This window comes from Phodopus roborovskii, unplaced genomic scaffold, assembly GCF_943737965.1.
Source record: "Phodopus roborovskii unplaced genomic scaffold, PHOROB, whole genome shotgun sequence".
Classification (NCBI taxonomy): Eukaryota; Metazoa; Chordata; class Mammalia; order Rodentia; family Cricetidae; genus Phodopus; species Phodopus roborovskii.
The window spans coordinates 5,474,671-5,500,207 of NW_026126603.1; the positions used below are offsets into that span (position 1 = coordinate 5,474,671).

The 25,537-nt window shown below is 42.8% G+C and overlaps 1 protein-coding gene across 4 annotated transcripts in view; it reads left to right on the forward strand.

The window, feature by feature from the left end:
• Positions 1-25,537, forward strand: part of Gab1 (GRB2 associated binding protein 1) — a 106,567-nt gene that overhangs the window by 40,949 nt on the left and 40,081 nt on the right. The window contains exon 1 of one of the 4 annotated variants that reach the window (XM_051205786.1): positions 3,395-3,414. The exons of the other annotated variants lie outside the window; for them this stretch is intronic. The gene's annotated coding sequence lies outside the window, so the exon portion shown is untranslated. Of the gene's footprint in view, positions 1-3,394; positions 3,415-25,537 lie in introns of those variants that run through there. 4 annotated transcript variants of the gene reach the window in all.

Sequence of the window (25,537 nt, forward strand, 5' to 3'; positions counted from 1 at the left end):
TGAAAAACTTGCCTCTCTCCATTTTGTATTTGAAATCCCTTAGCAGGGAGACATTCTTCTCAGAACAAATCTTTTTTTGGCAAACATCAAGAAGTTGATTATTCTGGTAAGAAATGCCACTTGAAACTTTTGGGAACACTGCAATATCTATGCTGATTTAACTTTAAAAAATGGGTTCTGGGTTGAATAACTAGAGTCCTGGCGATGTGACCATGTCAGATGTCTTGGCACAGCCTTGGGACAGAGGGGACTTTCCCATTTCTTCTGTAATCTCCCATTGTAATATGTGGGAGTTTCGTGAAGGTTCTTGTGTTACAGTGAAACGCTCGGCTTTTCATGCTGTACATACTGCTCTGTGAACAAGGCTCTGTGTACGTCTGCATATGCTTAAAAGCAATGAAAAGGAATAGCTGAGAAAGGCTTCAGTTTGCAATGGTGGTCAATTTTAGCCCTGCTCATGTGAACACATAATCTGTAACTTTGTAGTCCATTGGTCAGAATGTGAAATGGAGTGCTTTGTAGAATGGCACATCATGTGTGGTGGTAGAGTTTGCAGGCAGGCTCGAGTTTGTTTGCTGCAACTCTTCATGTTGCTGTGCAGGCCAGTGCTGCACATCCAAACAGGGTTCAGTGCTAACTGGCCATCACCCTTAAGTTCAGGAGTCAAAATTGAAAATACAATTAAAAGCAAATGAAGTTTGTTTCTCAGAAAAGGTGGTTTTCAGTATAAACATCGGCAGCCCCTGGGTATGCCTTCCCTCATCACCTCCAGGTTTAGGTCACGCACAGGCCACAGATTCCCAGCCCTGGCCTCTCTGACCTGGTACCTTTGGTCTCAGGCAGCTTCATACCACCATCGCTTGGTCCCCAGGTGGAGGTCAGAAGAGGAGTTACCGAGGGTCTTCTGCAAGAACAGTCTTAAGTGCTGGGCCACCTATCCAGCCCGCAAATCCTTGTTTTAAAGGATTTATTAAAGTATTGATTTTTGTGTAAAATTCAGAGGGCAAACAGAATGGCGGTTTAGTGAATTGAAAGGGCAGTTTTTTTGTACTGCAGTGGAAGGCTCTTAGGCTGGATATGTTAGCTGGTTGTAAGCATCTCCACTTGCCAACCTGTAATCATTTCAGAGGACACCAGGGTCTTGTCACACCTTCTGTCCACTGTAAATTAGCCTTGATTTTACACTAGGACTAAGATCCTAGGCTAGATATGAAGCTAAAGGTGGTACCCCACCCCAACCCTACCTCAGGGACAGTTATCACTATTTACTAATCAAGGCAATTAATAAGAAAGCTATCAAGTAGGGAACAGTCGCTCCTCCTGCAATATTTGTTACAGCGCATTGTTAACATTGGAGGTCTTTGTGTTCTGGGCCCTGTGTGTAAGTAGGTAGCATTATAATGGGCTTAGTGTTCCTTCCGCTGATTCTAGTTGAGACTTAGAAAGCACCATCCTTTTATGATTATAATCATCAGGCTTTTCATGCCTACTCTTTTTAGTCTGTGATAGTCTCAGCGAAGCTGTTAAGTGCAGATTAATTTATATGCTGTCATGATCAGCAGTTTACCAACCTATGGAGATGCAGAGAGGGGGAGCTGCACAGTGGAGTATTCTTCCAGTTTAAGGCAAAACCACATAGCAAGCTCATGTAAAATAATTTGGGTGATTATATATTTTACCTTAAGAGATCTGACTAAAATAGACTATAACTGCTTCTGAGAATTCAAGGAATAAGAAAGTTAGACTATTATGAAAGAACTTTGCCTTCACAATGTAAAATGAGTTGTTAGTGTTTTTGGTGAAGGTCAAGTGTAAAGTGTCCCCCGACTTAGTCACAGATGTTTGGCTCCATATGACAGATATGCACAGTCCCTAGATCCCTGCAGCACTGTTCATCATGAAGCAGTTTGGGAAATATTCTAGGGCATGAGAGTTTATTTTGTGTTGTGTTGGAGTTTTACTGGCATACATTTCTCCTCTTCTGTGCCTGTGCCCATAGCCAAAGAAATGTCCATTGAAACATGGGAGATTGGCCTCAGCGTTGACTGAGTCACCCCTTTCGAGAGTTAACCTTTCTGTAGTAATAGGAACACGAATGTGCATGGTTTCAATACCAGCATTACCCCTCAGTGGTGTTAGACAAGATTCCTGACTCCCCAGAGTCTATTTTGTATCTTTCACACGGGAATCTTCATCAGAGTGCTTGTGTCCCGCGATAGCCATCAGTATGTATCATTGCTTTTCTTTTACTGTATGTGTGTACACATGGACCTTAGGAAGCCAGAGGGGAGCGGTTGAGGGCTGAAGAGTGAACTTCTGTCCACCGGGAGAGCAGGAAGCCCCCTTAACTGCTGAGCGCTCTCTCCAGCTCTGTGCATCCCCCCCAGCATGTGCTGTTTCTTAAGGGGCTGTGCTAGTTATTGTCAACTTGACACAAGCTAAGGCCATCTGGGGAACCTCAATTGAGAAATTGCCGCCATTAGATGGGCTTGTTGGCAAGTCAGTGGGCAATTTCCTTGATTAATGATTAATGTGGAAGGGTCCAGCCCACATGAGTGGTGCCACCCCTAGGCAGGTGGTTGTGGGTTATATATATATATAAGAAGCTGAGCAAGCCATGGAGAGTAGGACTGTAAGCGGAATTTGTCCATGGCCCTGCTTCAGTCCTTTTGTTGACTCTCTGTAATGAAGACTGCGATTAGGATGTATAAGCCAAATAAATGCTTTCCTTCCCCAAATGGCTTTGGTCATGGTCTTTATGACAATAGAAAGCAAAACAGGACAAGATCTGACACAATGTGGACACTGAACAAAAGTCAGCTTCTTGCCCTTTCTCTGTGTGGGCAGCCACTACTGTCTTCCCAGCGATGTCTCCAGCTTCATAAGAATTGGGTTGTGAGTCTCAGGAGCCAGACAAGCTGCATTTGCCTCAGCTAACCATCCTCTTCCTGTTTTGCCTGGCTTTCCTGATCTGCACACTCAAGTGAATAGCATCGACCTGATTGGCAGCCCAGCTGCCTTGGAGTTGTGCAGAGTGCAAAGAACATTCCTGAGCACTCCTGAGCACCCCCATAGGGGTTACAGTGAAGATCTTTGTGTTGTGAGAGTTTGGTGTGGACTCATTAGCCGCTAATAGCTCATAGGAAGAAAATTTTGCTTCCGAACAGACTGCATCTTTAACAAGAGGTAGCTGTCCTCTTTGGAGCTGCCATAGTCTTTCATCTTTTCCTTGCTCCCTGCATCCACTCTGGCTGGCTTTTGTTATTAATGTGAAGCGGTTGAAGTCATTGACTTGGGTGAAGGCCAGGCAGCATTACTGAAGTCATATATTCCTTTCCTGGACTGGTCACGAGCGGGTTGATGGAAGTCAGAGGGCCAGGGAAGCTGCCTCTCTCTAGGCAGCCCACATGAAAGGTGTGTTTGTCTTCTTCATCGTATTTGTGTGACTAGATCTGAATCCTGCTCAGTATCTCTGCAACTTCATTCCAGCTGGGTGCCCTTTTCTTCTCTGCTTAGGCTGACCGAGGCCGTGTTTTTCGTGCATCTGTCTTCCTTTGTCTATTGTTACTTCATTGCAGAAAATCTTGTCTATTCAATGCAGTAGAATTGGTCAATGAGACTGGCTGTTTCTGCAGGCACATTGTAATATGCTAGGTCAGGTGTCGATTGTTGAGTCTGTGTTACCGGTGTTGGCTTTGTGTGTGTGTGTGTGTGTGTGTGTGTGTGTGTGTGTGTGTGTGTATGTGTGTTGTGTGTGTTGTTTTCTCCCGTTAATGAAGTAATGTGAGTCTATCTGAGGAGTGTGTCTGAAGAGCACACTTGTTTTTCTGCTCTGCTATAACATTTAGGGCTTGGGAGGCTGTGTTTTGGGAAAAGGCAGTGGAATTTCATTAGGTGTTTTCTTGAACTTTCTACCTGCTCTTTCCTGGAATACGCCTTGTTTAGCTCTGGAGAGGTTCCACACTTTGAAGAGCATAGACGCCAGCGCCAGGGCTGTTTTGATGATCTGTTGGCTCCTGAAAGATGGTATTGTTTTCCAGGGAAGATGCAGTTTGAGAGAGAGCGCTTGAGGCTCTTGTGACCCTCTGAGTGAGATGGGCAATGGTGTGTGTTAGCCTGAGCAGCTGAGCTGTTTAAAAAAAAAACAAACTTTAATTATTAATATCTGGAAATAACCGTGTGTCCCCAGTTTCTGTTTTGTTTTAGTGGGAATGGGAAAGATAACATTATCTAAACTTTAAACTTTCTTTTGACTTATGTTTCTTCGTGATTGGGGTTTTCCACTGTAGAGTAAAAACTGCTTTCTACATGATAGGGACTCACTGCTAAATTGTGATATTCATTCCTATTTCAACAGTTTCAGTGGGGTTTTTTTTTTCTGTTTTCTCAATTCAAAAACAGTAATTTTTTTCCTGTTTTCTCAATTCAAAAAACAGTAATTTCTAAGAAAATATTCTGCCACATGCACACCCTCTGTTTTACTGTCAATTTGATACAGTGTGGCCACAGCGTGTTGTGCTGTGTCTAGACCCTTTCTCCGAGCCTCTGTATTTTGATATGATGTGATACCTGCTGACTTTTCCTGTGATTTTCCTGTATTGGGTCCTTGAGCCCTCACTTAATGCTTAATTTGTGAGCCTTCAGATCCTGATTATTGAGAAAGATGACCTGTACTGTCTCCCAGACCACTGTTTTTACCCTCTTAACGCAGTAAAAAGAGAACTCTATTCTTTTAGTGCCATGGTATAGTGTCCTTATACCTAGTTCTCTTAAACAGTATGATAGACTGGGTGTGGTGGTACATAGCTGTAATCCCAGCACTTGGAAGGCTGAGGCTTTGTCTTCAAAACAGAGAGAGAGAGAGAGAGAGAGAGAGAGAGAGAGAGAGAGAGAGAGAGAGAGAGAGAGTGTTAGGTAGATCACTTGCTAAGCCTATGTGAGGCATTGAGTTAAACTCCAGAAATAAGCTGGGCGTTGGTGGCACACACCTTTAGTCCCAGCACTCAGGAGGCAGAGGCAGGAGGATCTCTATGAGTTAGAGGCCAGCCTGGTCTATGGAGTGGGTTCCAGGATGGGCTCCAAAGCTACAGAGAAACCCTGTCTTGAAAAACAAACAAACAAAAAACCTGCAGAAATAAATAATAAAACCATATTGTTATGATGTGTATTATAGAATGAATTCAAATTCTTAAGTTATAAAGAAGATTATTGAATCAATCATAGAGAAACTGTTAAAATGTTGAGGTAGTTACTTTCACATTAATTTTATATGCATTTATTAATTTATTTCCTGGCTTTTGAGCAGGCTCCCAGGTGGCCTTGAACTCCTAATTCTCCAGTTACCATCTCTGTGTGCACCACTGCCCTGGTCATTCTCTTTGTAAAAAATTCTTTAAACTGTTTGGAAACCTGGGCTTATAAAACATAGTATGTGAGCACATTTTCCATATCCTAGATTATTCTTGGTAAGTATTATTTAAATAGCTATGTAGTTTTTTTTTTCTTAAAAAAAAAAAAAAATCTTGTATTTTTTTTCCTTGTAAAGAACTAGAGAAAAATGCACACTGAAATTAAAAAGCACAGTTTGAAGATGTCTCCTTCCTTCTCTTTTATTTTTAAAAGTTATTTGTTTGTTCGTGTGCTCTTCTGCGTGCACGTAGCAGAGGCTGATGTGGTTGCCTTCCTCAGTTGCTCTCCATCTTGCTTTTTGAGAGAATCTCTCATTGAACCTGGAACTTGCAGATTTCATTAAACTGCTGACCAGGAACCCCCAGATCCTGTCTTTACCTCCTCAGTGGTATAGATACAGATATGATGTGGGTACTGGGAATCAGACTCAGACTTCATACTTGTATGGCAAACAGTTTACTTCCTGGACCATCTTCCCAACACCCCTGTGCCTTTTAAATAGAAACTTAAGGCATTGCCTCATGTAGCACAGGTTGCCCCAGAACCTCATGATCTTCCTGCCTGCACCTCCCCGATGATGGGTGTGGCGCTAATATTATCTTGACACAAACTATAGTCATTTTGGAAGAGGGAACCCTGATTGGCCAGTGCCCCGATAATTGATGTAGGATGGTCCAGCTCACTGTAGGTTTTGCCACCCCTGGGCTGGTGATCCTGTGTTCTATAAGAAGCAAGCTAAGCAAGTCATGAGGAGCAACCCAGTAAGCAGCATCCTTTCATGCGTCTGCCTCCAAGTCCCTGCCCTGATTTCTTTCCACAGTGAACTATGATGTGTAAGTGTTAAGTGTTGTAAACCCTTCCTAAGTTGCTTTGGCCATGGTGTTGATCACAGGAGTAGAAACCCTGTCTAGGACACTGGGATACCTTATCTGGTAAACCACACTCACCTATTCTTTCCTAATTTAAAAAATAATTCATTTCAAAGTTTAATTGACAACATGCCGATTTTATGTTTACATACAGAAGACTTACTTTTTGCAAAATTTCTGTAACAAAGTGAATATATATATATATATATACATTACATATATATATATACAAAAATGTTATATATTAAAAATCCTTTGTATAGCAGCAATTAATTAGAATAGTTATTTTAGTTGACTATTATTAATAGCTATAAATCAGTATAATTTTCAAACAATCAACTTGTATTCCCATTTAAAAAAAAAAAACTTGAAAGAAATCTTCCCTTTAAATTTGAAGTAAGGTTAACTTTTTTTGCAACTGGCTTTTGGGATTATCTAACGTATGATGTAGTCTCAGGGTATACTTGATATTTCTTGACCTTCCAGGCTGTACAGGACAAGAAAGGCCACTGCAGTCAAGGAGACAGAGCCAGATGGTCCCCATTAAGGTGCCAAACCTCCAGCAGAGGTGGATGCTACACCAGACAGATAGGAAGGAAAGTTGCTTCAGTTTTACCAGCAGGTTTTGCCACTGCTTAGCAGGCCTTGTTCAGCCTGGTGCAGCAAGCTTCTAGATCGTTGGCATTGACTGGGCAATCGGGGAGGAGGTGACAGCACTAGCCAGGGCTGGAGGTTGACAGACTGGGGGCTCTCTGATGAAATCCACTCTCTGGCACTCTCAAAGATTCTCAAAGGAATCCGGGTAAGTTATTTAACCTGTATTATTGATCATAATTAAACAACCAGAGCCATCTGCCAGTGGATCTTCGTGGTACTTCTCAGTTTGAAAATTGAAATCCAGAGTCACAAAGCCATCTCTCAAGGATGGCACTGCATTTGACTAAATGTTACTGTGGTCTGTTCTTCACCCAAGGGAGTATATTTGGGGAAAACAATGTGGTTAAGAACTTTGTGTCACCAAGACATCTGTGCAACTACTTCTGAGGTTCATTTTTAAAAGTGACAGTAGTATCAACTGTTACAGGGGGAGGTTGTTGCATATAAGCATAGCCTTGACTTCGCCTTTGTAAGATACTAGATACTTCAATATTAGTAGATTTCTGGCAAGTCACCAGAGCCCACTGTGTGGGTGTGTGGTTGGATCGTTGGGTTTTGTAGTCTTAGAATAAAGTTGATTTCCTTTCTAATCATTAGTCTTATGCCCTGAACTATTGAAATACAAATCTTTAGTAAACAATCTCCAAGTCCATTGAATTCAACAGCAACAATACAAAACATTTTGCCTCTCTGTTTGTCCCTCCTTCCCAACGCAGTCTCTCCCTTCCTCCCTCTCCCTGTCCTTATCTCTTTTGCCCTCCCTCCCTTCCCCTTTCTCCCTCTCCCCTTCCTTCCTGCAGCCCAGATGATTCCTTCCAGTTTGTTTTTCAGTAATTCTGAATGCTATCCCTGGTTGTGGGAACTCAGTTAGCCAATAGTCTTTGAGGTACCAGCTCCTTTGGGGCAGGGTCTCAGGTGCTGTATGTGTAGGCTGTGAACAATCTCTCTTACCCTTGGGTTTGAGCATCCTGCATTGCAGGGTCTCTTTACCTTCATTGTTGAGCCCTCCCCAAATAAATATTATTTTATTCAAGTGTTTGTAGACTTCCTTAATTCTCCCACATTTGGTACCCAACTAAACCCCACAGCCTCGGTAGTTCCCCTATTTTAATTTCAGCTCAAGAAAAGGGAGATGGTCTAGATTTGTATGGGTCATTTTCACTCACATCCAGTTATCCAGAACAGTCATGTGACCATAGCTAGCTACAAGGGAGGCTATGAAGTATACACTTTATCACACCAGTTCGATGAATATAGAATAGACATAAGGAATCAATGGTGCTAATGGTTTCAAACCAGCCTGTCACCTGAACTTGTAAATTAAATTATGCTGGGGCACAGCTCTGTCTGTTGGCCTATGGATGGTATTAGTCTCCTTTCATAGCATTGGGGATGAGATGAGGAGTTCTCTGAGACCACATAGACCTTAAAACTTAACACATTTACTGTCTTGCCCTTCTCAGAAGCTTGTTGACATCTACTAGATAAAATGGAGAAATGAAATTAGAGGAGTAACCAACAGTTTGTGCCACAGTTTGCAACATGGGAAACAGTGTGAGTCATTGCCTTGAAAAGGCACAGCTGGGGCTTTGTTCTTAGGAAGACTTGTAGCTCACAGAAAAGTTACTTGGTGTGCAAGTAATTTTTGAATAAGCAGTGTTTGGGGGTAGACTTTTGGTGGGGGTGAAGAAAGAAGGTGTGAAAAGTTGCTTTGGGGGAGGCTAGAGAGATGAGCACTTGATGCTCTTCCAGAGGACCTGAGTTCAGTTCCTAGCACCCACCCCAGGCAGTTCACAACTGCCTGTAACTACAGCTCCTGGGGACCCAGTGCCTTTCTTTAGCCACTATGGGTGCTTGTGTGAGCTTCTGCCTTCAAGGTAACATATCATATTACAGGGGTGTCCCCCATAGATGGTTGTGCATTTTTCTCTCATTTCTTTCATGACTGGACAGAAGAGGGTGCTGATGTCATGTGGATGGATCCATAGGAGGATATAGAAGGTACTTCCGCTCTGCAACTGGGTCCATTTCCAGACTTAGGGTGGGCCAGAGAGAGAGAGAGATAAGGAGGAGCATAAAGTGCCAGAATGCAGCTCAGGCCACTTGGGAGGACAGGATCAGGGACCTTACCCACAGCTGGTGTCATGTGTGTCCCCTCGTGTTTCTATAGCAACTAGTCAAGGGTAAGAGGAGCTTTTATTTTGATAGGACTGATTGACTATGAAGGGTGCCAATCCTCTTTCTTCCTTAGTCTCTGTAACCAAGCATATAATGAAGAGACTAATATAAATAGTGAAATACTTGTTCATGCTGGCCAACAACACACGTCATTCACTCATCGCTCATTAATTTAAACCTGGTGAGCTTAGCAACAGCATTGGAAAAACAGGTGGATAAGATAACAATGAACTTCTAAAAGGGTCCGCAGGAAAGATAAGCCACAGGGCAGGGGCAGGGTGGGAGTTGGGGTGGGTTTCCTCTCAGTCCTGGGTGGTGCTTGAAGCGTAAAGTTTGGAGGCCCCTGTTGACAGAGAGACACCTGTCACTTAAGGAAAGAAAGCAAAGGGGTCTTGTTCCTTATACTTTTGTGACTCCGGAAAAGCAAATTAATGTGGAGTTTTTCTCAAGCTTAAGTTAGGATATCCGCTATGATGGGTGTGTAGAAGTCTCTGGTTTGTCTTCTCAGTTTGCTGAGGTGTAGCCAGCAACTAGCAGGACACTCAACAGATTGTAAATGCTCAATACATGTTTCTTGAATGAATAAATTAGGTGGATTTGGCACTTTATTATCAGTTCTGAAAGATGAACGGATCCCAAACAAAATGACTGCTTATAAGGAAAAGACAAAAGGTTGTTATCTTCCAGGTACCCCTTCTTTACTCTGTCATCTTCCTCATTTCATGCCTCTCCTGAATCTCTCCTGCCTTTAGAAGGGACAGTAAAGGCAAGTAGTCCCGTAGTATAAAAAGGAGAACCCCTGGTTGTGTAACAGCATTTCACCACCCTGTTGTAATAGACACGGATGGCAGATTGAGTTGATTTGTAATAGCTGGTGTTTTACAGCACTGAACTGTGGTGCAGAGTTTGCCCTTACATGAGGCATTGTAGAGTTTATAAATGGTAAGAAAGTGCCCCACAGAAACTGTTCTGGCTGAGCTGCTGTCTACCTCCTTCAAAGTTGGAGTTTTACAGAAATCTTGACCTGACGAAATGGCTTATCAAGTAAAGGTGCTTGCTACCATAGGCGCTGTGGCAAACTCTCTCTCTCTCTCTCTCTCTCTCTCTCTCTCTCTCTCTCTCTCTCTCTCTCTCATAATGCAATAAAAATAAACAGTAGATTAAGTGTATTTGTGAACAAATGAAATATAAATCCTGAGCTAATGTTTCTGGCCCAGATATGAGAGAGTCCACAGAGGGAAAATCTCAGAGAAAAAGACTGTGTGTGACAAGGAGCGGAACTGAGGACGTACCATCTGTAGTAATTAGCTGTTTGCACTTGGCATCACACCCGAAGACCTGCAGTTGATCATTCATCAGCCTGCACTGTCCTTTGTCTCTGGGGGAACAATAAGACATCCAGCCTGCCATATCTGTTTGTCTGCTTCTTTATTTTAAGGCATGTAATGATAATAGGACTTGTGCCCAGAATTCATGAATGAGATAGTCCATGGGAGACAGCTAGAACAGTGTTGCATGTAATAAGTACTACTACCAACCATAATGGCTGATGCCTGTGCTTCGAGCAGAGACCTCAGAATCTGAAATGAAGGAGCTAATGCGGCACCGACTGCCACCCTGGCAGGGAGAATGTCACATGTGTGAAAGGCACACTGCCCCTTGTAGAACTGAATTCCAAGGATTCTCATTCCTTCCATCTGTTTCTCCATCTCCCAGCCAATCCGAGGCCATCTCCGTGGTAGGAGCTAGGACCTGCTGTGCTGGACAGAGGGAGGACTGGGGAAGGCATACTGCATTGACCGTAGGCCTAGACCTAGAAACGGTTCATTTTGCCATGCTGTGTCTGCTAAATTTAAGTCACCTGGCTATAGCTGACTGCCAGAGACACTGGGAAGTGTTGCTTCTTTGTGGGTTCCTATGTGTTTACTCACTCACAGTGTAGGCAATATTTATTAAAACAGCTTTTCAAATAAAGAGTTAAATATCCTTGTTCAGGAAAAGGGATCTCAGAGCTATGCCACAGGCCTTGTTTCTCACATAAATGTTCTTTTGGTTTTTTGTTGTTGCTGATTTTTTTTTTGTTTTGTTTTGATGGAGTCCTTTAAGTATTGAATTTAAACTTCAGATAAACCTTGGATTTAAAAAAATAAGTATGAATAAAACTCAGTAGAAAGATGTTGCCTGGCTTCAGTGACTCAGCATGCCTGTAGCACTTGGAAGGTGGAGGTAAGAAGATCTGAAGTTCAAGGGCAGCCTCAACTACATAGGGAATTCAAGGCCAGCCTGGGCTACGTGAGACACTGCCTCAAAACAACAAACAAACAAACCCCCAAAAGACGCAGGTGGCAAGCATGGGTGGCAAGCGCGGGTGGCAGTTGTGGAGTAGACAGGCCCTCCTCTCTCTCCCCCAGCTGCACTGACTGACAGAAAGTTCTACTTCTCATTGTGTCGTGTTTAGAGCCTTCCAGCTCCTCTCCTTAAATTGTTTCTAAACTGTTTCATAGCTGTTATACACCATGTCTCCTCCACTGTGCTGTGGTAGTCTAGAACTTACTAATTCTCTCCAACCCCCGGCTCCTAGTTGTCCACCAGTCCCCTTAGCCTCCTACAATCACTGCTGTGCATGTCAGCAACTCTTTAGTGTCCACGTGAGAAGATGTGCCATCCTTCTGTCCCTGACCAATTAGACTTAGACAGTGTCTTCCAGCTCCACCAATTTCAGTGCCTGTGATGGGGTACCATTTTAATGATGGAATAGCATCTTGTTCCATACTTCAATAACATTGCTTTGCCATCTTTTCCTATTCATTACATTGATGGTCGTCTAGATTGATTTCACATCTTTCGGGTTGAGCTGCCAAAGACAAGAACTAATGACAAGGAGGGAATTGTGGATTAGCCTGATTTTGTTGGGATATATTGTATAAATGTGTTGAAACATTGCATGGTGCCCTACAAACGCATATGATTATTGCATTAATTGAATATGATTATTGCATTAATTGAAAAAATTAACACTTAAGGAGTACATATGTTTACTGCTAAGATTTGATCATTACACACTGTTCCTAGCTATCAAGTTGTAGCTCACAAATATGTATAGTTAACTCAGGAACTAAGACATGAAAACACCTAGAAAGGCCTGCTCTGAAGTTAAACCCTTATCTGACCTGGCAAGGGCAAAGTGCATGGGCTTCTTAAAGAAACTTTGTAGAATCGGTGCAGGTACTTCCAGGTACTGGAGGGCAGGTGAAGTGCCAGGCTGTGGGGCTTGACATTCTTGTGAAGATCACCACTGCTGTATGAAAAGGAGAAAATCGCACACGTGTTTTCTTTCCCTTGCCACTGTCCCCAGGAGAAAAGGAGCTGAAGACACAGGTTTCTGCATTCAGGAAGAAGGAATTCAGGTTAGACATTAATAGGAAGTAAGCAGCTTGCCTCATAAGAGACACGAATTCTTAAGGACAGACAAGTTGTACCAGCGAGGGCTGTCAACAAGTACTGTCAGATCCAATGAAGACCTCAGGTTCTTCCTCTCCCATGCTTAGAAACTTCAGAAAACAACCAGAAGGAATGAGAAAACAAAAACAACAAAACAGGGGTTCTAGAATAGTCTGTAAGAGTACATGTACGAGTAGCACCCTGGGAGCTGTGTGTGAAGCCGTTGCTCTAGGTGAGGGCCAATGTAGAAGAGGAGGCTGTTGTTTTGTAAGTACCCTCCTGTCTCACTGCTAAAAACAACTGCTGTTACTTTAAACAGATGGCCCCAACTTAATAGGAAAGAGAGTAGATGTGAGATGCTTACTTAATGTCTGTGCCCCTCCCTCAGGCTAAATTTAACCAAATTTTATATAAATACTTGTGAGGAGTAACTTCTGAGTGTGGGCTTTGTAGACAGAGCCGTGTATCTTGGTAGATTGAAGGCTAGTATAAGTGACTTAATTCAAAACTGCTTTGGATCTTTGGATTATTAATTAAAGTATAAGTTATAGTTAAAACAATTATTATCATTTTGAAGGTGGGGGAAGCATGTGTGGAGATCAGAGGACTTCGTAAAGTGGCTTCTCCTCATCCACTTTCCCTGGGATCAAGCCCAAGCCACCGCCTTGTGTGGCAAATGAGTGTCTTTACCATCTGGCTGGTTCAGAGCTTTCGATATTTAAAAGACATTTAACTTGTGGTAAAATATATGTGACCTAAGAAATTGATGTCAAAAATTGTAATGCATTAAGAGGGTGAGAGGACATGGCAAGATTATTATTTTATATAAGTAGGTCCTCTCCAATGTCCAGGGAGTCTAGGAGTTGATGGCATTCACATTCAGGAGCACTCATACATAGATTTGGAAGTTTCCATCTCTACCCATTCTGTGCCTAAGCAGCTGATTACTCTTGGGGCCTGAGTCATGGACGGTAACTTGCTTCTGCCTGAACTTGTCTTTGTGAAAGGAGTAGACTGGCTCACATGAGGATGGGGAGATGGCTCAGTCCTTAATGTTTGAGCCACACCATCATGAGGACCTGAGTTTGAATCCCTAGAATGTATGTGAAAAGCCCAGGCTTTGCTGAGGGAGCTGGGAACCTTAGTGGGACAGAGGGTAAAGATAGACATCCCTGAATCTAGGTAGCCAGCTAACCTAGCCAACTGTGTGAGCCTCAGGTTGGTGACAGACACACCCCATCTCAAAAAATAAAAGATCAGTGGAGGAAGCACCTACATTCTGGCCTCTGTACGCACTGGCATGCACATGTTCATACACCAACATGTGCACACACGCATGTTAACAAGTGCTTACACTTTCATACGAACATACACCACCACCACTCATGTACATGTATTTGCACAAACACACACAAACAATAAAGTTGTAGACCAGAGGTCTACAAAGCAGACTGCTGGGCTGGTTATATCTAAGAAAGTTCTTTGTTTTGAAAGGGCCATTATGGGTTAGTTAGCCTTTACAAAATGCTAGCTGCCCCCTTGAAGACAAGCTGCATGTGGTTAGAGGTGTCGGGCCGATGCTGGTTCAGATCATGGTTTTGCCATTTCCAGTTTGACTTGGGCAAATTAGTTAATCTCTCTGACTCGTTTTCGCATCTATAATTGGGAATAATTACACCCTGCCTCATAGGGTTGTGGTGGGAATTAACTTAATGTATAAAGTGTCTGGAACAATGTCTGGGATTAATGAGTACTCTGTAAATGTTAATCAGAGTTCCTGTGGTGGAAAAGACATAGAGAGCATCTGAATTGTTCTTGCTTGCAGCTGGTACATGTCCAAATGCTCTAACCCATTTAGTGATTCTGCATTAAGAGGGAAGACTGGTTTGGCTTTTTGTTTTTTGTTTGTTTGGTTTGTTATCATTGTTGTTGTTGTTGTTTTCAAGACAGGGTTTCTCTATGCATCTTTGGAGGTTGTCCTGAAACTCGCTCTAAAGACCAGGCTGGCTTCAAACTCACAGAGATCTGCCTGCCTCTGCCTCCCGAGTGCTGGGATTAAAGGTGTGCACCACCACACCCAGCGTTTATTTGTTTTTTAATAGTGAATGCTTTACTGAAGAAAAAAAAAAAGTTGGATCTACATTCTAATGTGAGAAAAATGCTTGAAAAAAAAGGAGACATGTGCAGAGATGCTCCCTAAGTGAAGGGCACTTGAAGCTCATGTTGACTGGGCATGTTGACACATGCATGGCCTGTCTGTCATCCCAGCACTCTGGAGATTAAGGCAAGAGATTGATGTGTACCCATCCAGCCTTGCCTACATAGCGAAGACCCTGCCTCAAAAAAAAAAAACAAAAAACAAACAAACAAACAAAAAAAAAAAAAACAGAGGTAGTGAGAGGTGCAGAAGAGAAGATGATGGTAGAAGGAGAGGGAAGGGGACGGTGAAGACATAGCAGGAGACTTCTCAAGGGTGTTTAGAGTCAGCAACTGCATGGACCACTCAGTGCCCAGTTTAATCACTCTGCTTCCAAGGAATATGTGAGTCCTTTTGTTTGATTCTTTTCTGTCTCAGAGATACATTTTCAGCATCAAATAACAATACATTGTATAAGTCACCCCAGAAAACCCCCCAAGAATACATAATCATCATGTTTTGCATGTTTAGTTTTCAGGACACCTGGCTAGTCACTCACAGCCACGGGTACCCTCAAACATTTGATCACTGTCTGAGTGTCTTTGTCCTCTTTGATATCTTTGTTTCCCCACTCAGGCCTTCAAGTAGGGAAAGGACAAGTGGTTTTTAGAAAATGTAGAAAATGCTTTTTAAAGTTTAATGAAATATGATTCTCTCCCTCTCCTTCTTTTCACTCTAGCTGTACATTCTTTTGATGGATATTGGACTGGAGTGATGAGTGGTGAAGGATGGGTATTTGATGATGTCAGGGGACTGGAGTAATGGCCTTGCATGAGGATTACATGGTGAGGCCACACATTGATTACCTCATCTTATTAGCTGATGGAGATGTTCAAGAGGACCATATTGCAGTGCTTTTAAGCTTGTGCAGCTCCAAGGATCTGAGCCTAAGAGCTTGCTAATTGTCATCTCCCAGAGGGACATGACAATGGCAGTGTGGTTCGGTCTGCTAAAATACATTGTGGGACCCTGTTAGGGCATTTTCTCATGTCCTTAGGACAATTTAGGAAATGTTAGGACTTACAGGTCAAGTTGAGTTTTCTTTTGTAGCAACGATAGACAAAAAAAAAAAAAAAAAAAAAAAAAATCAATTTTTTTTTTATTGTTGGCCTTTGTCCTCTCTACTAGAGTTTGAGTTTGCTGAGGCAGACACCCTCTTTCTTCTTCATTAAAACACCACCCTTCTAACTGTGACAGCAGTGGCACTTGTCAGTACTCAATAAATATTTTTGGAATGAGTAGATGGATAAATGGATTAAGGAAATATAACCATTATTCCCAATAAGATAACTCTTACAGATGGAAGTAGGTTGCCAGTTGGCATTATTCTAGGTCCATTTTTGCTAAGAAGAATGTTGTAAATTTTGAATGATCTCCATTGAACAGATACACAGTTGAGTAGGCCAAAGGGAAATTCAACCAAGACTTTCATGTACTCATGTTCTTGCAGGGCAAATGGTGACTGCCTGGGTTAGACGCAACAGTTCAGGCAATGAAGGCTTTGGTCGGAAGTCTTAACCTCTAAGAATATCTGAGAGCACTTTGAAAAATTTGCTGCTCTCTGTGTTCCCAGATAGTAATGCAGCAAGAACTAAAGTCATTGAAATTCTCTTTCAGACAGAATGAATTACACAATACAGTTAATCATTACATCATGAGTCCTTTAAAGCCTGACTTTCACACTGTTTCCTGGGCCCTGGATAGAGTAAGATGAACACACCAAGGAGGAATACAAACTTTAGGGATTTGTGGGCTAATGTTTCAGACTTAAGAGCTCTGTCCCTGAGGGAAGAGGGGGCCAGCAGAACCTACCTGTGCAAATGGTTAAGTAAGTGCCTGTGTATTGGTCAGGGGAGTAACTGTTAGTTTTCTGTTGCTGTAATAAAATACCCTGACCAATGAAACAGCTTACGGGAAAGGGGGTTTATTTCAGTTTCTAGTTCTAAAAGGATAGAGTCATCATGGCAGGGAAGACATGGTTCCTGGTAGCAAGAACGAGAAACTGTGATCACATTGCATTTACACTTGGGAAGTAGTGAGAGAGAGAACAGAAAGTGATGTTAGAATGTAACATCTCAAAGCCTGACCCCAGTGACCTGCGTCCTCCAGCACGACTGCCTCCTGAAGGTTCCATAACCTCCCCAAACAGCGCCACTATCCGGGGACCAGGAGTTTGAACACGGGAGCCTGTGGAGGACATTTCATATTCAAGCCACACAGCTCTGGAAAGGCAATAGTGAGGTGAAAACAGGGACCTCCATTAGAGCCTGCTTATGAGAGCATTTGCCTTTGAGTGGCTTGAGGGAAATGACAAGGGCATTAGACAAGCAGAGAAGCAAATACAATCCTAGCCCTCCTTGGGATCTAGTACTGTGACTGTTCTGTTGATTTTAAATTGATGTGAACTTTAAACCTAAGGGGGGGAAATCTTGAGCTGGTTGTACACGGGCTTTGATGGTTAAAAGTGTTGGTACAGCAGATGGAACTTAGAGGTAGTCCAAGGGCATGAGAAACAGCAGAGAAAGAGAAGATACAGCCCACATTGCATGTTAGGCATTCCAAGACAGGGGAAAGAAAGAGCAAGGAAAGTGTGTGGCTTGAAGCCTCTCCAGCCAAAGGAAAAGTACATTGGGAAGAAATGGAAAGTGAGTTGCAGAGCTTCAACAGAGGTCTAAAGTTATAGATTACAGGGAAGCATGTCATTTTACTTGTGAACACATAGCTTCTTTTCTTTCTTTCTTTTAAGCATATTCACCATAAACTTAATTTACCTCAGATGTTTCAAATCCTCCTTTGGTTTATAAGTGAGCTGAAGGACACAGAAAAGAAAATTACAAGTAAGAAATGTCAGTTTCAAAAACTTTTTAGGTGTTGGCACATGCCATTAATCCCAGTATCTGGGAGGCAGAAGCAAATTGATCTCTGAGTTTGAGGCCAGTCTGGTCTACAAAGTGAGTTTGGGGACAGCCACGGCTGCATAGAGAACTCCTATCTCAGGAGACAAACAATCAAACAAAAAACTCCCTGAGACCTGTGGGCTTCAGAGCTGTGCATGAGCAAACACCTGGGAGCATTCTGGTGCCAGGCAGCTACCATCGGGAGGAAGGGAATTAGTCTGCCTGCCCTTCTCCAAACACAAATGGGCAGAGGATGGTAGATGAGCTGAAGATGTGCGCGTAAAGGCTAACCAGACAGGGAGTGGGTATCCATGAAGGAAGGGAAACCCAAGCCTGGAGTACTTCAGCTTGTGTAGAACAGGGATCCACGATGCCTGCAACAGTGATTATGATGTTGCCTTGGAAGTTCTTCTGTACTATATGATGTTTTGTTTTTGAGCATGTATGGATTTAATAGAACAGTTTAAGGTAAGGTTTACAGTCACACGTCTAAGAGCTTTAATGTTCTAAGAGCTTGTTAGTACAGGCTCAGTCTCTGCCCTCAGTTTGTTTACAAATTATGACTGGTAAGAGAAGCTTAATTTAGAACCTATAAAAACACTAACACTGTAAAAAAAATAATTCTTGGGGTCAGGGAAATGATAACCTGAGTTTGATTCCCAGAACTCGAGTAAAAAGCTGGATGTGTTCCTGCACATCTGTAATCCCAGCACCCCTGCTGTGAGATGGGAGAGGAGGGAGAATCTGGAGCCAGTCAGTCTCAAGCACTGCATAATGACAGAAATGAGAGACCCTGCCTCAAAGACAAGGAGGAAGGTGGGAACAGACTCCCACAAGTCTTCCTCTGACCTCCACACATGTGCACAAACACATTTATAAAAATTCATTCTCAAATACATAATTTGCTTGTTTGTTTGTTTGTTTGTTTGTTTTGCTTGTTTGTGTGGTTTTTGTTTTGTTGTTGTTGTTTGGGAGTAGCAGAGGCTCTTTCCTGTGTAGCCCAGTTTGCTGTCCAACTATAAATATACCACTTGATGCACACCAGAGAACCACATGCAACAGCTGCTGCTTCTGTGTTTTGTTCTTTGTTACTCATTTTAATGAATAATTTGAACTGACTCCAGAACATGAAGTTAGACATATAAGCGTGCTTTAAAACTTATATCATGTGTTTCAAACTGAGTGGTGATATCATTCTCTAAATATAGTGAATTTTAAGAAAGTGAATTATCGGAGCTGTTTTCCCCACCGTAAATACTTTGGCAGAAAGACAGAAAAGAGACAAGGGATAAAAATTAACTCAGGGAGCCATATCTAAGAATAGAGAACCGAGGATGCTCTCCCACCTCCTTCCTCCCAGCACAGGAACCTTTGAACTGGAGCAAATCTCTAGGAATGCCTTGGCTGAGATTTGCTTTTCTGGTAGAGATCCCAAGCAGTGCCAGGAGAGTCCACCTGTGTGTCATAGCGTGTCCTGTTGTGAAGGGTTTGGATTCAGAGGGAAAGGGGAAGCGAACAGCAAGGAGGATGGATTCTCCCCTCGCATGGACTTCTCATGCTTTCACAACAGTGAGGGGATAGGAAAGCAGGAAAACAAGCTTTATCTCCCTAGAGCCTGGGCATCTGCTTGATAAGTTTAAGCTGCACGTACACTGATTTCAGCTGCCATTCCATCACTGCCTTCCGAAAAGCTGGGAGGGGTCTTTCAAGCTAACACTGCATCCACGCAAAATGTGGTTACAGAGATTAGCAGCTGATTGCTTTTAGGATTAGGACCTGCCAAAGTGATCAGTCCAGTGCATTCTAGAGAAGGTGATACAGTGGCTATTGTACCTTGATTCCAGCTTCAGATTATTTATTGTGTATCTTTTCTCACTTGACTGTTGTACAGTTCTAAGATTTCCAACTGATGCGGAAGAAGTTTTACACACCCTTAAATATTGGGGGAAATCTAGAATCACTTTTGGAGATGGAGAGTAATCATGCCTAGTACTTGTGCCTCACCTTCAGGCACCATTTCTCTGTGTTTTATTCTGTCCATTCCTCTTGTGGCCGTCTGTCTTGGAAACCTGTATCACTAGTCCCCAGGGGAGGAGTCCCCATATGGACTGTGTGAGCAGGGCAGCCACCCTGCCTGTCATCCCGTCTGTCAGGGACTGCCTGTGTGTTAGTGGGGAATTCTAATATAAAAGGCAGCTGTGGTTGAGAATGAGGTCATAGGCAAACCACACACCCCATTCTCCACAGAAAGATCCCCACAGAGATAAACGTGCTTCTGGAGGAGCCGCAGCATCTCGCCTGCTGCTATCCCTAACCAGTGCTTGACCCACGCTGCCTGCACCCGTGGAAAGCAGTCCTGAGACCTCCAGAGGCCTCTTTGTGGAATGTTTTTATTTTAATTATTCATGTTTGAGACACTCGAAAAACAGAAATAGAGGGGCTGGTCTATGTCAGCCTAAATGCTAAAAAACCGGTGAATTGTTTTGTCTTATCAGTAGAGAAATCCACATAGTAACTAGATACAATCTAGAAATGAGGGCTCTTCCTTACAAGATAATGATCCCTGACAAAGGGACTTAGGCAAACAGCTTGCCTAAGTCGTAGATGTGTTTGTCTCTGGGTGCTTCCCGGGAACCCATAGTCACCTTGCTTTTGTTGGGTGACTGATTTGTAGAAGATGGAAACAGCCTGTGGCCTTATGTTGCATTTCCCTGCTCCAGAGCTGTTTGTTTTACAGATATGTTTCTTTTGGATTTTTGCAGTGCAAGCCTGCTTTAAACTTTCCTTGCCTAAAGGCATTCCACTAGGGGGCAGACACATCTTCATTCCTATGTCCCAAGACACTTGGGGCAAGTCTTTCTACTTACGTTTCATGTAGTGGTTTTTAGTTTGCTTTTCCTATATTTAACTCTATAAAATTTAAATCTGTACAATTTCATTGGCAGTTCATCACTTTGTTGACATAGTGCCTCTTGCTTTTCTGGTGCTTCCATCATCACACTACTGAATGATCACTCACCTCCTTTTTCTTTGTTTAAAAAATGATTTATTTATTATGTATACAGTGTTGCATCTGCGTGTATGCCTGTAGGCCATAAGAGGGCACCAGATCTCATTACAGATGGTTGTGAGCCACTGTGTGGTTGATGATTGAACTCAGGACCTCTGGAAGAACAGCCAGTGGTCTTAACCTCTGAGCCATCTCTCCAGCCCAAAGGTGACTATGCTTGTGTTCCATGTAGCATTCATCTGTGTGTAGAGACATTAATCCAATATTGTGCATTGGATTTTGAGAGAAGAGCAACAGTGAGAAGCAAGAGAGAACATGAATATACATAGATAGTAGACATGGTAGCCCTGAAGGCCATTGGGTGAGAGGACTATGCTCTGAGGGGAAGAAGGGGGATTCATGATAACAACAACGCTGTGAAGTTCCTCGTTTTGATTATTGTTTGTGAACTGCTTAAACAAACAGGCCTGCTAGTGCATCTGTAGTCTCATGCTCAGGAAGCTAAGACAGAAGGGTTAAGGGTTCAAAGCCAGCCTGCACTACTTAGTGAAACCTTGTCTAGAAAGACTGAGGGCTGGGGATGTAGCTAGGCAAAAAGGACTTGCCTACCTAGCATGTCAAAGGCTGGTGAAGCTCCATCCAAAACAGGAAATTCTAGCAGATAACTACTTGAAAGCATCTATGAGCGTATGGATGAAAATTGGATCTGAATCTTCTGTGTGAGGACTGAGGAAAGGGAAGCGGGCAGGGAGCACTGGGAGGAGAGTAGGTGTGTGGAGTGGAAAAGTACCAGCAGGGCATCCCCCAGATGTCAGCTCCCTCCGTCAAGTATAGGGATAGGAGTTTGTGGTTAATCGGAGCATCCTAGTTAAAGGGGGTAAAGTGGCATCCTTCCTCCTTCCTGCTTGTCTTTCCTCGCCCTCAGTCCACTGCTCCTTCCTTCCGGTTAAACATCAGCAATTGCATATTTAAAGTAAAATAGCAAAATGTGATGATACCCTGTGGGATATCGAGGAGACATCCCTGCAAACCCAAAGCCAGCCCTTGCAGTCTGAACTCAAGGGCTATATTTAGATGACTGTGTGGGTCCTGTATTTTTTTAAGCTGTAAGCATGTTGATGTGGTTATTTTTAGCTTCCATAGACTTGAGTGAACTTCTGACTTGGCCAGTAGACAGAGGCAGTTGTAACTATTGCCTGCACCTTAGATACGACACTTTGTCATTGGCTCGGATTGTCTCCCAGGGTTCCCAACACACTCAAAGCTTGTGACATGTAGGCTGTCTGGCGTCAACTGCACAATGTGTGTAGGTGACTGTTCTACTGTCCAGTGAGGTTGGTTTTGTTTTCATGAAGTGTCTGACCTTGCCCACTCTCTCCCAGTATTGGCATTACATGTGTGTGCCACCACACCAGCACCATTTATTAAAGTACAAATTTATATAAACAAGGCTGTTGTTTTCCAGGTAACAATGGCAGCAACATGAGTGGCGCACATTCATTGTATAGAGCGGACCCCAGCTTACAGTAGTGCATAGCATACATGTTCATTATGGGTCTCATTGTTTGGAGCTGTACTTTGCCAAACGATGCTGCCCCATCCATGAATTATAGAATTGTCCTTTCAAGCTGTAGTGCCCACATGACAGCTGCAGGCTGCAGCAGCCAAATTTAAATGAAGTCAGAAAATCAGCTCTGTTTTTTTGCAACGGTCGTTAAGGCCCTGGTTCTGCCCTGTGCCCCTTTGGGCATGTTTGGGGCTCATGATAACTCTCGTGCCCTTTGGCTCTGTTCAGCTAAATTGATGAGTCTCTACCCAAGCATTCAACCACCTCTACCTTTTCAAGAGAGGGATCCCATTACATATTATTTCTTCGTTAGCTGCAAACTCATTCCAGCTCTCAACTGCCTGGACCCTACAGAAACTGCAGCTGCCTCTTGCCTAGAACAGCAGCAGGCCAAATGATGCTCTCCAGACGTGCAGTGGATGTCCTAACCCCACCAGAGTCTGGGGTGGTGAGAAAAAGAGAAGCTACAATGAAGCCAAGGCAGGCTGGCTCTCTTCCCTGTCTATATTGAGCTACATTGCCCCCAGATCTTGGCCAGCTCACATAGAAAGTGGTATGGTTATCTTTTCCCAGCCTTCTCTTGGTCAAAATTAAGTATGAAAATCTGGGAACAAAAGAAGGACATGTGTCAACAATTGCAATACAACTAGATACAAGCCATAGTTAATATTCACTAGTAAAAAGTACCTCAGATGCCCCAAAGTGCTCCATTGAGAATTAGCACCAGGAGACGACAGGCTTGGCATGTTGGTAACTCAGTTTCCCATCTTGGAGCATGAGGCAAAGCAGCCTTTAATGCAGTCAGTATTAAAGTGAAGTCCTAATGTGTGGTTTTTAGTCTGTGCCTGTTAGTTCTTAGTGCTCTCCTCGGGCCCCAGGAAAGCTCTACTTGCCTTCATCAAAGTCTCAAAGCCAGTTCTTCAGGAAAAAGCTTAAGTACAACTTTGTATATTAAACACTAAGACATTTCTGTTGTGGCCGTGCATGCTTGTTTTAATGTAAAATTCATACAAAACCTCTTCAAGCTTCTCCAGCTGCTGTTGAATTTGGTTTTATTGTTGTTAGAGTGCTTTACCCTCTCCACAGTTGGCTAACCTGTTTTCATCCAAGCAAGGCCTGTAAAACTGCTATTTCCGAACTTTGTTGGACAGCAAGAGTTAGGAGTCGTTCTGCAGTATTTCCAGCATGTTCTCTTGTTTATGTTACTAAACTAAAGTTAGCACAGATAGGACAGGGCTAGAAAATGGTGACCATGGCTTGAAAACAGGAAATTTGGGGCTTGTGTGTGTTTGGAACAGACGGTCGTAATGATAGAGCTGGCAGGGTGGAAATTCCCACAAAGCCTGCTTTTTCCTTATTTTGCTCTAGGAGAGAAGATAATGCTTCCTGGAAAACAACTGAGTGTTTTAAAGCACTTGGCTTTTCCTTTGTCCCTGCTCATGGATAATTTGTTTTTCTTGATTTCATTTACACTTGGAGCAGTATTTTGGAAATTTAGTAGTTTTAGTGGAGAAAGCAAATCCCTAGGCACTTATTTCATGTTTTTAGATATGTAAACATCTGAGTGCAGGGCTGCTAAGTGGCATGGCTTCTAAAGGCAATGAGAAAGTCCTGGATGTTAGATGGAGGAGGGACAATGTGCTTGACTATTTTAAGTGTTCCCCGGCTTTGCTTGTTTGCTTTTAACCCTTGAATCCAGCCCTCATAATCATATTTTTGTTTAAGCCATTTCCTGATTAAGCTGCTTCCAGGTGTATCCTGGAATTCTATATTTAAAAGAAACATTAAATCCATTCACTAGTTGCAGAGGAACAAGAAAATGGCATTTCTAGGCAACATGAACTTTTCATTGTATGTACACAAATCCTAGATTATTAAAAAAAATATTTTCTTTTTCAAAGCCTTTTTAGGCATAAACTTAAAATATGTAACATTTCAATTATAAAAGTAATAAATGGAACCGGGCAGTTGGTGGTACACATCTTTAAAACCTCAGTGCTCTGGAGGCAGAGGCAGGTGGATCTCTATGAGTTCAAGTCCAGCCTAATCGACAGTTAATTCCAAAACAGTCAAGCCTGCACAGAAAAAAACCTGTCTTGAAAAAAGAGAAAAAGAAAGTAATAAATGAAAGATCATTGAAAAATCAGATTATACTAGAGTATGTAAAATAAGAATGTGCAGCTTGTCTGAACCTCTGACCCCTGTGACAGCCATCGCTGTTAACAGTGGGATATACATGTTTTCAGATCTTTTTTATAAACATTCTTGTGTGTATGCAAACATGACTTCAGACACATAGAGCCGTATCTTATGTACAATTCTACAGCTTTTGTTTTATTGTTCTGTTGTTTTTTGACAAGGTCTCAGTCTAGACTGGCCTATAATTTGATGTGTATTTCAATCTGACTGAATTTATGGCAATCCTCCTGCCTCAGCTTCCCAGGTACTGGGATTACAGAAGACATGAACCATGCAACTTTTTCCCCCCTCATTAAACAGTTATCTTGTGGGCATTTTTTCACACATATTTTTAGTAGTTTTGAAATGTTTTCCATGGATTTATTATTGTACAGGTATCACACAATTTACCCATTTTCCTGCTCTTGAACTTTAGTCATTAAAAAATTCAGTGTTTCAGCCAGGTATGATGGTGCATGCCTTCAGTCCCAGCACTCAGGAGGCAGAGGCAGAGGCAGAGGGTCTCTGTGAGTTCAAGGCCATCCTGGTTAACAAAGCAAGTTCCACAACAGCCAGGGCTGTTACACAGAGAAGCCCTTTCTCGAAAAAATTCAGTGTTTTCAAACAGACAAGATAGCACACACCCCTTCCCCCCCCCCCCCCCCCGCACTCAGGAGGAGGACATAGAGATGGGAGCCACCCTCTACTGCATAGCAGGTGAGAGGCAGCCTGAGCTACATGAAACTGCCTCAAAAATTTAAACCCAAACAACAAAAACTCCAGTGTCTTCATGATAGTTTATAGATTTCTAAGATTATATGTAAAGTTTGCATTCTGTCCACCAAAGAACTTGCCATTCTTAGCGTGTCCCCCCCCCCCCCACCACCACCACCACAATATCAGCTGTGTGGTCTTTTAGGAGACTTCAAAACAAAATCAGTTCCACTACTCCTTCTACTCACACCTTCTCAGGTGAATGCAAGCTAATGAGATGTCTGTGGCCATTTGTGTCTTCCTTCATTCACAGAAATTTTGGGAGGCTTCAGTAGCCACTGAGGGTCCTGGAGACCTCTGCTAAGCTCCTGTGAGCAAGTCTGTGTGTGGGCTCTCTGTTGCTGTGTACAAGAGCACAGG